Below are 13,319 nucleotides of genomic sequence, written 5' to 3' on the forward strand. Positions count from 1 at the left end.
GTGTTCTGATTGGATTGAAGCGGTCCGCCACGAATACCCCTCGTGTGCAAACCTCTTCGTCTCAGAGTAGCAGTTGCAACCTACGTCCTCAACTTTTTGCTGCATATATTTCAAATCCTGTGTTCCTGTACAGTTTTTGCTCTCTACAGCTCCCCTTACAACTATGGAAGTCATTCCTTGATGTCTTAACAGATGTCCTTCATCCCATCTCTTCCATACAATGCTGTACTCCAGAAGTACGTTCTTAGAAACTTCTTCCTCAAATTAAAGCCCATGTTTGATAGTAGTAGACTTCCCATGGCCAGAAATGCCTTTTTTGCCATTGCTAATCTATCTTCGATGATCTCCTTGCTCCGTCCGTCATTGTTAATTTTACTGCCTAAGTAATAGAATTCCTTAACATCATCTACTTTGTGAACATCACCCCTGATGTTAGGTTTCTCGCTGTTCTCATTTCTGTTACTTCTCCCTGATGTTAGGTTTCTCGCTGTTCTCATTTCTGTTACTTCTCGTTACGTTAGTCTTTCTTCGATTTAATCACAGACCATATTGTGTACTCATTAGGTTGTATATTCCATTCAGCAGATCATGTAATTCTTCTTCACTTTCACTCAGGATAGCAATGCCATCAGCGAATCATATCGTTGATATCCTTTCACCTTTAATTTTAATTCCACTCCCGAAACCTTCTTTTATTTCCATCATTGCTTCTTCGATGTACAAATTGAAAAGTAGGGGAAAAAGAATACGTCCTGTCTTACACTCTTTTTAACATGCGCACTTCGTTCTTGGTCGTCCACTCTTATTATTCCTTCTTGGCACTTGTACATACTGTATAATAGCCCTCTCTCCTTATAGTTTATCCCTATTTTTCTCAGAATTTCGAACATCTGGACCATTTTACCCTGTCTAACGCTTTTTACAGGTCGAAAATACAATGAAAGCGTCTTGATTTTTCTTTAGTCCTGCTTACATAATCAACCGCAACATCGGAATTGCCTCCCTAGTGCCTTCAATTTTTCTAAAGCCAAACTCATCGACAACTAGCCCATCGTCAATTTTCTTTTCCTTTCTTCTGTGTGTTATTTTTGTGAGCAACTTGAATGCAGAAGCAGTTAAGCTTATTATGCGTTAATTCTCTCACTTGTAGACTCTTGCAGTCTTTGGATTTCTGTGAATGATACTTCTCCGAGCACCAACGGGAATAGTCATTTTGTTGCCACTTCCCCCAGTGATTTTAGAAATTCTAATGGACTGTTATCGACCTCTTCTGCCTTATTTGCTCTTACATTCTCCAATGTTCTCTTCAATTCTAATACTTGAGCCTCTATCTCTTCAAAATCGACTCCTGTTTCTTCTTCTACCACGTCACGCAAATGTTGCTCCTCATAGAGGCCATCAGTGTACTCTTTCCAACTGCCCACTCTCTCCTCTGCATTTTACAGTTGAATTCCCGTTGCAATCTCGATGTTACCACCAATGGTTTTAATTTCACTGAAGGTTGTTTTCACTTTGCTATATGCTGAGTTCGTCCTTCCGAGAACCATTTCTTTTTCGATTTCTTCACGTTTGTTATGCAGCCATTTCGTCTTAGCTTCCCTGCACTTCCTATTTATTTCGTCCCTCAGAGACTTGTATTTTTGAATTCCTGAACTTCCCTGAGCATTTTTGTACTACCTACTTTCATCGACCATCTGAAGTACTTATTTTCCTACACGTGATTCCTTAGCAGTTACATTCCCTTTATCCTATATTTTTTTCCATCTTTTTAGAGATGTCCATTCCTCTACAACTATATTGCTTACTGGGCCATTCCTTATTTCTGTATCTATAGTCTTAGAGAACTTCAAGCGTATCTAGTAATTCATGTGTCCTTCCATATCCCACTTCTTTGTGTATGATTCTTCCTGACTAATCTCTTAAACTTCAGCTTACTCTTTAACACTACTGCATTGTGATCTGAGTCTGTATCTGCTCCTGAGCACACCTTACAATCCAATATCTGATTTCGGAATCTCTGTCCATGATGCAATGTAAATAAAGTCATTCCGTATCATGCGGTCTCTGCAAGTACACCACCTCCTCCTCTTGTGTTTCTTGAACGGAATATTCGTTATGACGAACTGAAGTTATTTACAAAACTAAATTAGTCTTACCCCCTCTCTCATTTCTGGCTTAAGCCCATATTCTCCTGTAATCTTTTCTTCTACTCCTTCCCCTACAACTGCATTCCAGCCCCCCATGACTATTAGATTTTCATCTTCCTTTATGTACTGTATTACCCTTTCAGTATCTTCATATACTTCCCCTATCTCTTCATTTTCAGCTAGCGACTTCGTCATGTATACCGGAACTATCGTTGTCGGTGTTGGTTTACTGTCGATTCTGATAAGAACAACCCTATCACTGAACTGTTGACACGAACACACTCTCTGCCCTACCTTTCTATTCATAACGAATCCTACTCGCGTTTTTTTTTCTGCTGTTGCGACTGCTGTTGATATTAGCCTCTACTCATCTGACCAGAAAGCCTTGTCTCCTTTCTATTTCACTTCACTGATCTATACTATATTTCGACCGAGCCTTTGCATTTCCATTCCTAGATTTTGTATCTTCCCTACCACGTGCAAGCTTCTGACATTATTCACCCCGACTCGTAGAGCACTATCCTTTCGTTGGTTATTCACTCTTTTTCTCATGGTCACCACCTCCTTGACAATCACTTCCAGGAGACCCGAATAGGAGACTATTCCGGAATCTTTAGCCAATGGAGAGATCATCGTGGCACTTTTTCAATTCAATTCAATCTTGTGGATACACGTTATGTGTCTTTGATGCGGTGATTTCCATTACCTTCTGCATCCTCATACCGTTGATCATCGCTGATGCTTCCGCCCTTAAGGGCTGTTTCCCATTCCAAGGACACGATATCCCCTGAACCTCTGTCCGCACCTCCGCCCTTTTTGACGAGGCCGTTCGCAGAATGACGGTGACCTCTTATGCCGTAAGCGCTGATTATTAATGCTGATTATTAATCAAATTTTGAAGACGGCGGGTTTCGAACCCGCTATCGAGCACTGTTTCGTTACTAATCAGAGATACTACCCTTTATTTTTTGACAATACTCAGACATTATCGACTGCAGTTTAACAATGGTCCACTGCCTCGAAACTAACGACTACACTTGGGATAACTATATCCACTGGCACTGACTCTGGTCGCTGTAATGCGTCATGGGAATGGAGAGTAACGAGTCCAAAGACAACGACAGCGTGTAGTCGCAGATGAAATGTTCAGTTGAGTGTACTGCTTACTCTACGAAAATATCTGTTTTGCAAACCTATCTAATTGCAGCTTATTGAGAAGTAGACATGAAGACGAAAAAACTTCGGCACTTAAACGCAGAAGTTTTTGCTAGTGGATTAACCCGTTGATCTCGTGGCGTTCATTGATGATACATGATTTAATCGTATTTCACAAATCAGTGCCATAATTTTAGCCTGTTAGGAGGTATTGAAGCAGATACTTCATTTGTCTTCTAGAAGAAATACAAGAGCTATGTATTGCCGAAGACGACGGGATGAGAAAAGAAATTGAATGTGAAGTTTTCAGGTGAACCATCACGGTAGCTTGCTTATGCGAATCATGAAAACGACTGAACACTCAAATGTGGCTGAACTAAGGGAGCTTAAACTGCTACTCTCTCGATTGCGGATTTAGAGAATGACTTGGTAAACTGCTTAGCACAGAGGACTCACATTCGTGAGGACCATGGTTCAAATCCCCGCAAAGCCATTTAGATTTAGGATTTCCGTGATTTCAATATGCCGCTCAAGGCATGTTCCGGGATGAAAAGAGAGTGGTCGATTTACTTCCGTGTGGTCATCTCTAATGAGCGCATTGTCGAGGGGACGTGAAACTAATCTTTCTTCTTTCCTTCAGACATCTTATTATCTAGGAGCACAAATTAATAAAATGCACTGATAAGTATGTTCATGTCTTCAGTTAACACAGAAAAATTGTGGGAGCTATTATTTTATGGATCAAAGATCAGTATTTTCAGATTTTCCACTATCGTGTTAGGGATAGAATCTACTTAGTGGTAGAAAGTTGGAGACAGGAGCATGATCTGAGAGGTGGTTACATAAAAGAATGAATCAATGCAAAAACAAATCTTCAGCCTTTAATTGACACAATGCGTTATTCCCATCTTGCCATGTTATGTTCTTCACAGTGACCTGACTACATGATTTAAAAGAAAATATAACGATCATTCAAGTTATTCCATGAAGTTTACCGTTAACTTAGGAAGTAAATGGAAGCTACTAACAATGTTGAAAGTGACAGCTTACTTGTTAACTACTATGGAAATTAATGGTCAGCGACTAATCGCTAGGATATTACCACGTCTGCGAGCATCATTCCCAGAAGCCACTGTAATGAACATGGGATTGGCGTGACGTAAAGGCTTTGGTAGGGGTGTAACGGTCGTAACTGCAGTACGGTGCTCCACACCCTCTTAATCCACGCTATGATATTACAGCTAAGACAGCAAACTCGTTCACCACACCCACCCACCTACCCACACACACACACACACACACACACACACACACACATACACACACACACACTATAGAACATGCTGTTAAACGATGAATTTCTGTTGAACACATTCGGAGCTCAAATTTCACTGCGGGAAACAACGCACTTCGTTGACGTCAGACAAAAATAAAACAAGAAAGAGAATTCTAAAGTTAATATTTGTATTTTGAGACATATCAAAAGTGTGAGCGGATGAGAGGGAAATTTAACATCGCAAGCAGGCTTCTGTGAAAACATTTGCGCTATAAACAGAGAAATTTAAATGCGTATTTTGAAGGATATTAGTGTAAAAATCCGTCTTCTCAAAATAATATGAAGAAGGAGAAAAAGTTTGTAGTTAAGCAAATAGGGGAAAAGGATGAACACTGACATGAGAAACACCAGCTCTCATCCCAGCTAATGGTCTCAGTTAAGTAGTGAAGGGATTCCATAATTTTCTTCAGGTTTATCATATCCTGTTGAAGCCACAAGCTGATGATTAGAACATATTGAGATCAAGCTTCAGTGACGTTAGACAGATATATTTTAATCGTTGTTCCAAAGAGCCTTAGACATTTTGGAAGACGGCGCGTCGTCTGGACTCCCCTTTCTTTCAGTTTATCATTTAGTCAAGAAGATTTATTAGGGCATATCCGATGGGGTTGGAAGGCTCTATGACCAATATTGCTTTATTAAATAGGATTGACAGTGATCGTCATGCTGAATTCAGTGACAGGAATTAAGGATTTAGAGGTCTTGGAACTGAGTGCATGTTTTGTCGGTCAGTCACAGCTGCTGTTGGGGGCTTTATTGGTGCCAGTTTATTTAAATAGGAGCAGTATGGAAACACATGTATTAGCCAAGCTAGGGCAGGCTTTCACACAACGGATGGCAAGGCGGAGGACATGGTTTGAGCTGCAGGAGATCCACTGGCCACAGGAGGAGAACGCTTAGCTCCCTTGTCCCAGGGGCGAGTGGGTTTACGACTGCTTTCGCCGACTCACGACGGACCGGCGCTCGGGCAGTTGATCTTCGCAGAGGAGTGAATTCCTCCATCTGCGTCTACATCATAACCCGCAAGCCACCTAATGGGTTGCCACTATCTGATGCCTCCAAACCTGCTCCACTAGCGAATAGTGCATGGGAAGAATGATTGTCGGGAAGCCTCTGTACTGGCTCTAATGTCTCGAATTTTCTCCTCGGGGTAATACGCCAGATGTATGTGGAGATAAGTAATATGTAGTCCTCCTCCTGAAAAGTTCTGTCCCGAAATTTCAACAGTAAATCCCTCCGTGATGCACAAAACCTCTCGTGTAACGTCTGCCAGTGAAGTTTGTTTAGCAGCTCTCTCCCAAGCTAAGCGATCTCGTGACGAAACGCGCCGCTCTTCATTGGATAGATCTTTTCTATCTCCTCTATCAGCCCTACCTGATAAGTATCCCAGTTAGAGGAAGAATCGGGAGAACAAGCGCCTTATAAGCCACTTCTTTCGTGAATGAGCTACATTTCCTTAAGATTCTCCCGACGAATCTGAGTTTGTTGTCAGCTTCTCCCACTATCTGTTTTATGTGGTCATTGCACTTAAGGTCACTCGATAGTTACGTCTAGATATTTTACGGCAGACGCTGCCTCCGGCTGTTTGTCATCGGTAGTGTGGCTGTACAGTAGTGGATTTCTTTTCCTATGTATGTGCAGTGTATTACGAGGTGCATTCAAGTTCTAAGGCTTCCGATTTTTTTTTCTAATTAACTACTCACCCGAAATCGATTAAACTGGCGTTACTTCTCGACGTAATCGCCCTGCAGACGTACACATTTTTCACAACGCTGACGCCATGATTCCATGGCAGCGGCGAAGGCTTCTTTAGGAGTCTGTTTTGACCACTGGAAAATCGCTAAGGCAATAGCAGCACGGCTGGTGAATGTGCGGCCAAGGAGAGTGTCTTTCATTGTTGGAAAAAGCCAAAAGTCACTAGGAGCCAGGTCAGGTGAGTAGGGAGCATGAGGAATCACTTCAAAGTTGTTATCACGAAGAAACTGTTGCGTAACGTTAGCTCGATATGCGGGTGCATTGGCTTGGTGAAACAGCACACGCGCAGCCCTTCCCGGACGTTTTTGTTGCAGTGCAGGAAGGAATTTGTTCTTCAAAACATTTTCGTAGGATGCACCTGTTACCGTAGTGCCCTTTGGAACGCAATGGGTAAGGATTACGCCCTCGCTGTCCCAGAACATGGACACCATCTTTTTTCAGCACTGGCGGTTACCCGAAATTTTTTTGGTTGCGATGAATCTGTGTGCTTCCATTGTGCTGACTGGCGCTTTGTTTCTGGATTGAAAAATGGCATCCACATCTCAACCATTGTCACAACCGACGAAAAGAAAGTCCCATTCATGCTGTCGTTGCGCGTCAACATTGCTTGGCAACATGCCACACGCGCAGCCATGTGGTCATCCGTCAGCATTCGTGGCACCCACCTGGATGACACTTTTCGCATTTTCAGGTCGTCATGCAGGATTGTGTGCACAGAACCCACAGAAATGCCAACTCTGGAGGCGATCTGTTCAGCAGTCATTAGGCGATCCCCCAAAACAATTCTCTCCACTTTCTCGATCATGTCGTCAGACCGGCTTGTGCGAGCCCGAGGTTGTTTCGGTTTGTTGTCACACGATGTTCTGCCTTCATTAAACTGTCGCACCCACGAACGCACTTTCGACACATCCATAACTCCATCACCACATGTCTCCTTCAACTGTCGATGAATTTCAATTGGTTTAACACAACGTAAATTCAGAAAACGAATCATTGCACGCTGTTCAAGTAAGGAAAACGTCGCAATTTTAAGTATTTAAAACAGTTCTCATTCTCGCCGCTGGCGGTAAAATTCCATCTGCCGTACGGTGCTGCCATGTCTGGGACGTATTGACAATGAACGCGGCCTCATTTTAAAACAATGCGCATGTTTCTATCTCTTTCCAGTCCGGAGAAAAAACATCGGAGGCCTTAGAACTTGAATGCACCTCGTACATGTATTTACGTTCAGAGTCGACTGCCAGAGCCTGCACCGTTCAGTTCTCTGCATTTCCTTCTGCAAGTTCTTACTATCTTCAGAGGTTGCTACTCTGATGTAGATAACTGCATCATCTACGAATAGACTTAATGATCATCCGACGCTCTCTACTAGATTATTTATACGTATTGTAAACAGCATCGGTCCTATCACACTTTCTCGTGGTACTCCGAATATTACCTTTACATCTGTCGATTTAGTTCCGTTAAGAGTGACGTGTTGGGTTCTATCTGCAAGAAAGTCTTGAATCCAATCGCAAGTCTGCTCTGATACTCCGTAAACTCGTATTTTTTTTTATTAAACGGCAATGGGGGGCGATGTCAAATGCCTCACTGAAATGAAGGAACACGGCATCAACCTGAGCGCCGCTGTCCACTGCGCTGCGGATCTCATAGAGAAACAGAGCGAACTGAGTTTCGCTGGGTCTCTGTTTCCGGAATCCACGTCAATTTTTCGTAGAGGAGATGTTCATTTTCTAAAAATGACATAACTCTTTAGATTAAAACATGTTCACAACTCTACAGCAGATTGACGCCATCGATATAGGTCTATAATTGTGTGGCCTTTCTCAAAAACGGGAATGATCTGTTCTATCTTCCAGTCGTTAGGTACCTTTCGTTGCTCAACGATCTACAATAAATTACTGCTCGAAGGGGAGCAAGTTCTTTCGCATAATCGTTATAGAATCTTATAGGTATCTTATCTGGACCTGACGCCTTTCCACTACTAAGCGATTGTAGCTGCTTTTCATTTCCGCGATCGGTTATCTCAATACCTGCCATTTCCACGTTCGAACGACGATTGGAAAAGACGGACAGTGTTACGATCTTCCGCGGTGAAACAACTTCGGAAGACCGAATTCAGTATTTCGGCCATCTCTCTGTTATCCTCCGTTTTGGTGCCGGTATCGTCGTTGAGAGAATGAATAGATGATTTTGACCCGCTTACTGATTTTACATACGACCAAAATCTCTTAGGGTTTTTACTCAGGTCGGTTTACCACGTCTTACATTCAAAATCGTTCTACGCTTCTCTCATTACTTTTTTTACGCTCATTTTCGCTTCGTTCCGCTTTTGCTGTCATCTAGGTTTTTACTTCTCTTGAATCTGAGATAAAGTGCTCTTTCTTTACGTAGCGCTTTTCTAAATCGTCTATTAAACTATGGTGAATCTTTCCTATCCCTTAAAACCTTATTCGGAACATACTTGTCTAGGGCATATTGAACGATGCCTTTGAATTTTTTCCATTTGTTCTCCACGTCTTCGTCCTCATCACCGAATATTCGATGCTGACTACTGAGATGTTTTGAAATTTGTATCCTGTCTCCGTTACTGAGAAAATATATCTTCCTACCTTTCTTAACATTCCTAGTAGGACCCGTCGTCATAAATGCCGTCACAGCCTTATAATAACTGATACCTTCGTCCATGTTAACTGACTCGTTAAGTTCAGGTCAGTCCGCAGCTCGGGGTCGCGCGGTAGCGTCCTCGCTTCCCGCGTCCGGATTTCCGGGTTCGATTCCCGGCGGGGTCAGGGATTTTCTCTGCCTCGTGATGACTGGGTGTGGTGTGATGTCCTTAGGTTAGTTAGGTTTAAGTAGTTCTAAGTTCTAGGAGACTGATGACCATAGATGTTAAGTCCCAAAGTGCTCAGAGCTATTTGAAGCCAGTTCAGATCTGTTTGTCGCCAGGAAGTCTAAGACATGACCCTCACGAGTTGTTTCTCTAACTATCTTCTCAAGGTAATTTTGCGGAGAAGACATCCAGAACAATGCCACACTAATCTCTGTCTCTGGCACCAGTTTTGATGGCATAACACTCCCAATCTATGCGTGACAAGTTGAAGTGACCCCCTATTAAAACGTCATGATCAGGAAAATTACTAATGATATTCTGCAAGCTGGTCTTAAGCGCTCTACAACTAAAGATCCTGACCAGCAAGCAATCACTATTTTTGACCGTTCCTTGATACTCAGTTTCACCCAGATTGATCCACATTCGGAATTCCTTGTAACCTCGCTAGATTTTATCAAATTTTTTACTACAATAAACACGCCACCACCGTTGGCGACTAACCTATCCTTACGATAAACATTCCAATCTGAATTTAGGATTTCGTTTTCATTGACGTCTGGTTCCAACCAACTTTGTTTCCAATACTATCTGTGTATTACAACCTTCAGTAAGTGATACTAACTCTGGAACCTTTCGTTGGATGCTCCAGCAGTTTACTAAATTCATATCAATCTTTTCTATCTCTCATCTGCGAGGACAAAATTTTTCTGAGGTCACTGTGGCTGATTTAGCAATCCAATCGTGCTTGATTCCAAGGGAGGTGTTCTCTAACCTAAAAAAAGCCACACGTATTCCGATACCCAGGTAGCCGGTTCTTGCGTGAAGTGCTCGTGTGACCTGTTAAGAGGAAACCTACAATTCTGCACCCGATAGCAGAGGTCGAGAAATTCGCATCCGATGCCGTCGCCGAGTCATCTGAGCCTCTGGTTTAGATCTTCCAGTCTGCTCCAAACCAGAGGACCGCAGTCAATCCTGGGTACGATGCCACAAACAGACAGCTTAGCCTGCACCCCGCGTGCGTTGCTGTTTGCCTTCACCGAATCAGCCAGCGGCCCAAAGGAGCCGAGAGTGGCCTCAGAACCCAAGCGGCAGGCGTCTTTCGTGCCGACATGTGCCACTACATACAGCGGGTTGCACCCAGTGTGCTCGATAGCCTCCGTTTCTGTATGTTTCCTCAAGATGTTTCCGGTGGACCTTCCTGCGAGATCAGTATCTTTTACGCTTGCGAAAACATTTCGCATCAGCGACCGAAATGAGCCGGCACTGCAGGACGCGTGGCACTATGTTCCTGGGATAGACGTAACGTTTTTTCGGGGTCACGTAGGCACATTAAGTGTGCTGATTCCGCATGCGCTGCATAGCTGTGTTTTGATGGGGACATCGATTGTGATTTCAAGAAGTATACAAGTAGAAGGCTGTTGGATGCCATGAACGGATTTGTCCATCTTCTGGAGGGAGGTTATATAGTAGACAGAGATATATTCATTTGGCACATAAAAATGCATCCGATTTCGATTTCTTTTAGGTATTTCGAGAGTATCCAACTTGTTGGTTTTGCGAGCTTGAGTGGAGTCAGAGAAGTTGGGATTCGTGTGGAGGTTGTGAAGGAGAATTGAGTGTCAGAGAGTAGATTTCTGCAGTGAACAAGAACGAGGAGCGATTGATTTAGACTCAGCGCGTGAAGGTGGATCCGGACAAGAGAAGGAGACGGAGGCCCACAGTTCGAGTCGATGGAAAGACATACGGTGAGCATTTCACAGCGTTGGCATTACGAATCTTTAGTATGTATGTACAACAACCAAGAGGGAATAATAACACAGGGCGACAAAGAACGAAATGCTAGGATTAAACAAGGTGTAAGACAGGAATGTAGTCTTTCGCCCCTACTGTTCAATCTGTACCACGAAGAAGCAACGATGGAATAAAAGAAATGTTGAGAAGTAGAATTCAACGTCAGGGTGAAAGGATATCAATGATACGATTCGCTGATCATATTGTTATCCTGAGTGAAAGTGAAGAAGAATTACATCATCTGGTGGGAGGAACGGACAGTGTAGTGAGTAACAGATAACTGAAGACGTAGGTTGCAAGTGCTACTCTGAGATGAAGAGGTTGGAACAGGAGAGGGAGTTATGAGGGCCGCATCAAACCAGTCAGAAGACTGATGACTCAGAAAAAAAAGGTAAATTCCACCGCAGCAGCAATTGGTGTCCAATTTGAGCATATTGTGGTAGCTTTACAATTAGTATTTCACACTCGCTGACAAATGAATTTCTTCCTCACAGTACATTCTAAGTTCGATACAAGTAGCTTCTCTTGGCCAAGAATGCCCTTTTGGTTATTGCCAGTCTGCTTTTTACGTCCTCCTCGCTCCACCCGTTAACTCCATCTACTTCGTGAACAGCAGTTTAATGTTAAGTTTCTCGCTGTTTTCATATCTCGTGCCTCTAACTAATTTCGTATTTCTTCGCTTTACTGTCAGTCCATATTCTTTTGTCTTAGACTATTCATTCCATTCAGCAGATCCTGTAATTCTTCTTCACTTTTACTGCGGATGACAAGGTCGACAGCGAATTTTAAAATTCAAATCCTTTCACCTTGAATTTTAACCCACTCTTGAACTTCTCTTGTGTTTCTTTCATTGCTTCTTCGACGTAAAGGTTGAACAGTAGTGGCGAAAGACTATATTCCTGTCTTACACCGTTTTCAATGGGAGTACTTCGTTCCTGGTTATCCACTCTTATTATTCCCTCTTGGTTCTTGTACATATTGTATATTACCCGTCTTTCCCTACTGCTTACCCCATTTTTCTCAGAATTTCGCACACGTTGCATCATTTGACCTTGTCAGATACTTTTTCGATGTCGACAAATCCTATGAATGCGTCTTGACTTTTCTTTAGTCTTGCTTCAATTACCAACTGCAACGTTATAAATACTGCACTAGTCCCTTTACCTTTCTTAAACCAAATCGATTGCCAGCTAACACATACTCAACTTTTTTCCTATTTTTCTTGTCGGAAACCTGCACGCTGTTAATCAGATCTAGCAATCTTAGGAATTGTGTGGATGATGTTTTCCCGAAAATCATACGTATATCGCCAGTCTGATACATTCTACACACAAACGTGAAAAGTCGTTTACTTGTGACTTACCCCAATGATTTTAGTAATTCCGATGGATATTTGTCTTTACTTTCTGCGTTATTCGATCTTCTCAAATGTTCAAATGTGTTTGAAATATTATGGGACTTAACTGCTAAGGTCATCAGTCCCTAAGCTTACACACTACTTAACCTAAATTATCCTAAGGACAAACACACACATCCATGCCCGAGGAAGGACTCGAACCTCCGCCGGGACCAGCCGCACAGTCCATGACTACAGCGCCCTAGACATCTCGACTAATACCGCGCGGCTCGATCTTCTCCACAGCCCTTTTAAGTTATGATTCTAATTCATGATCCCCTGTCTCTTCTATATCGACTATTCTGTCACGTCATCAAACAAGTCTTCTCCCTCATAGCGGCCCTCAATGTACTTTCTCCACATGTGACATGTTACAGAATGGACTAATCCTTCTCGTGTAAGATTTCCAACTTGCTCTTTATCAAAAGACCGCAGTAAGTTCTGGGAATGTGGCAAACCTCATGTTGGGATTTGGCACGCTGCACCATCAGTCTTCAACACTTTAGCAGCAGAAAGGAGCACAGGATCGCTTAGGAACACAGGAGGTAGCGTCATGAAGCTGTAAATGGCCCAGTCCATGCAGGTCCTACAGTTTTTCGTTCAGCAAGTTTCTCCACACCTCGTACAAGACCTCGCTAGACACATCGAGCTCACGATGGACTCCTTTCGTGACCTCATTGATATGCAGACAATGGAAGATCTATCCAGACCTCTTGTTTTCAGTAGCAACTAATTCATTAGGTTTGGTGATCAAAGAAACTGAAAGCAAATTATGAACAAAGGAAATGAAATCCTCTCCAGGAATAGTTGACTGTAGCTGAAGTAAGTGAATAGTCGCCATCTACAAAAACCTATTCATAATGGTGACGAAGAATTGAACGGAACTTCGTGAGAAACCAAAAATAA

This window comes from Schistocerca cancellata, chromosome 1, assembly GCF_023864275.1.
Source record: "Schistocerca cancellata isolate TAMUIC-IGC-003103 chromosome 1, iqSchCanc2.1, whole genome shotgun sequence".
Lineage (NCBI taxonomy): Eukaryota > Metazoa > Arthropoda > Insecta > Orthoptera > Acrididae > Schistocerca > Schistocerca cancellata.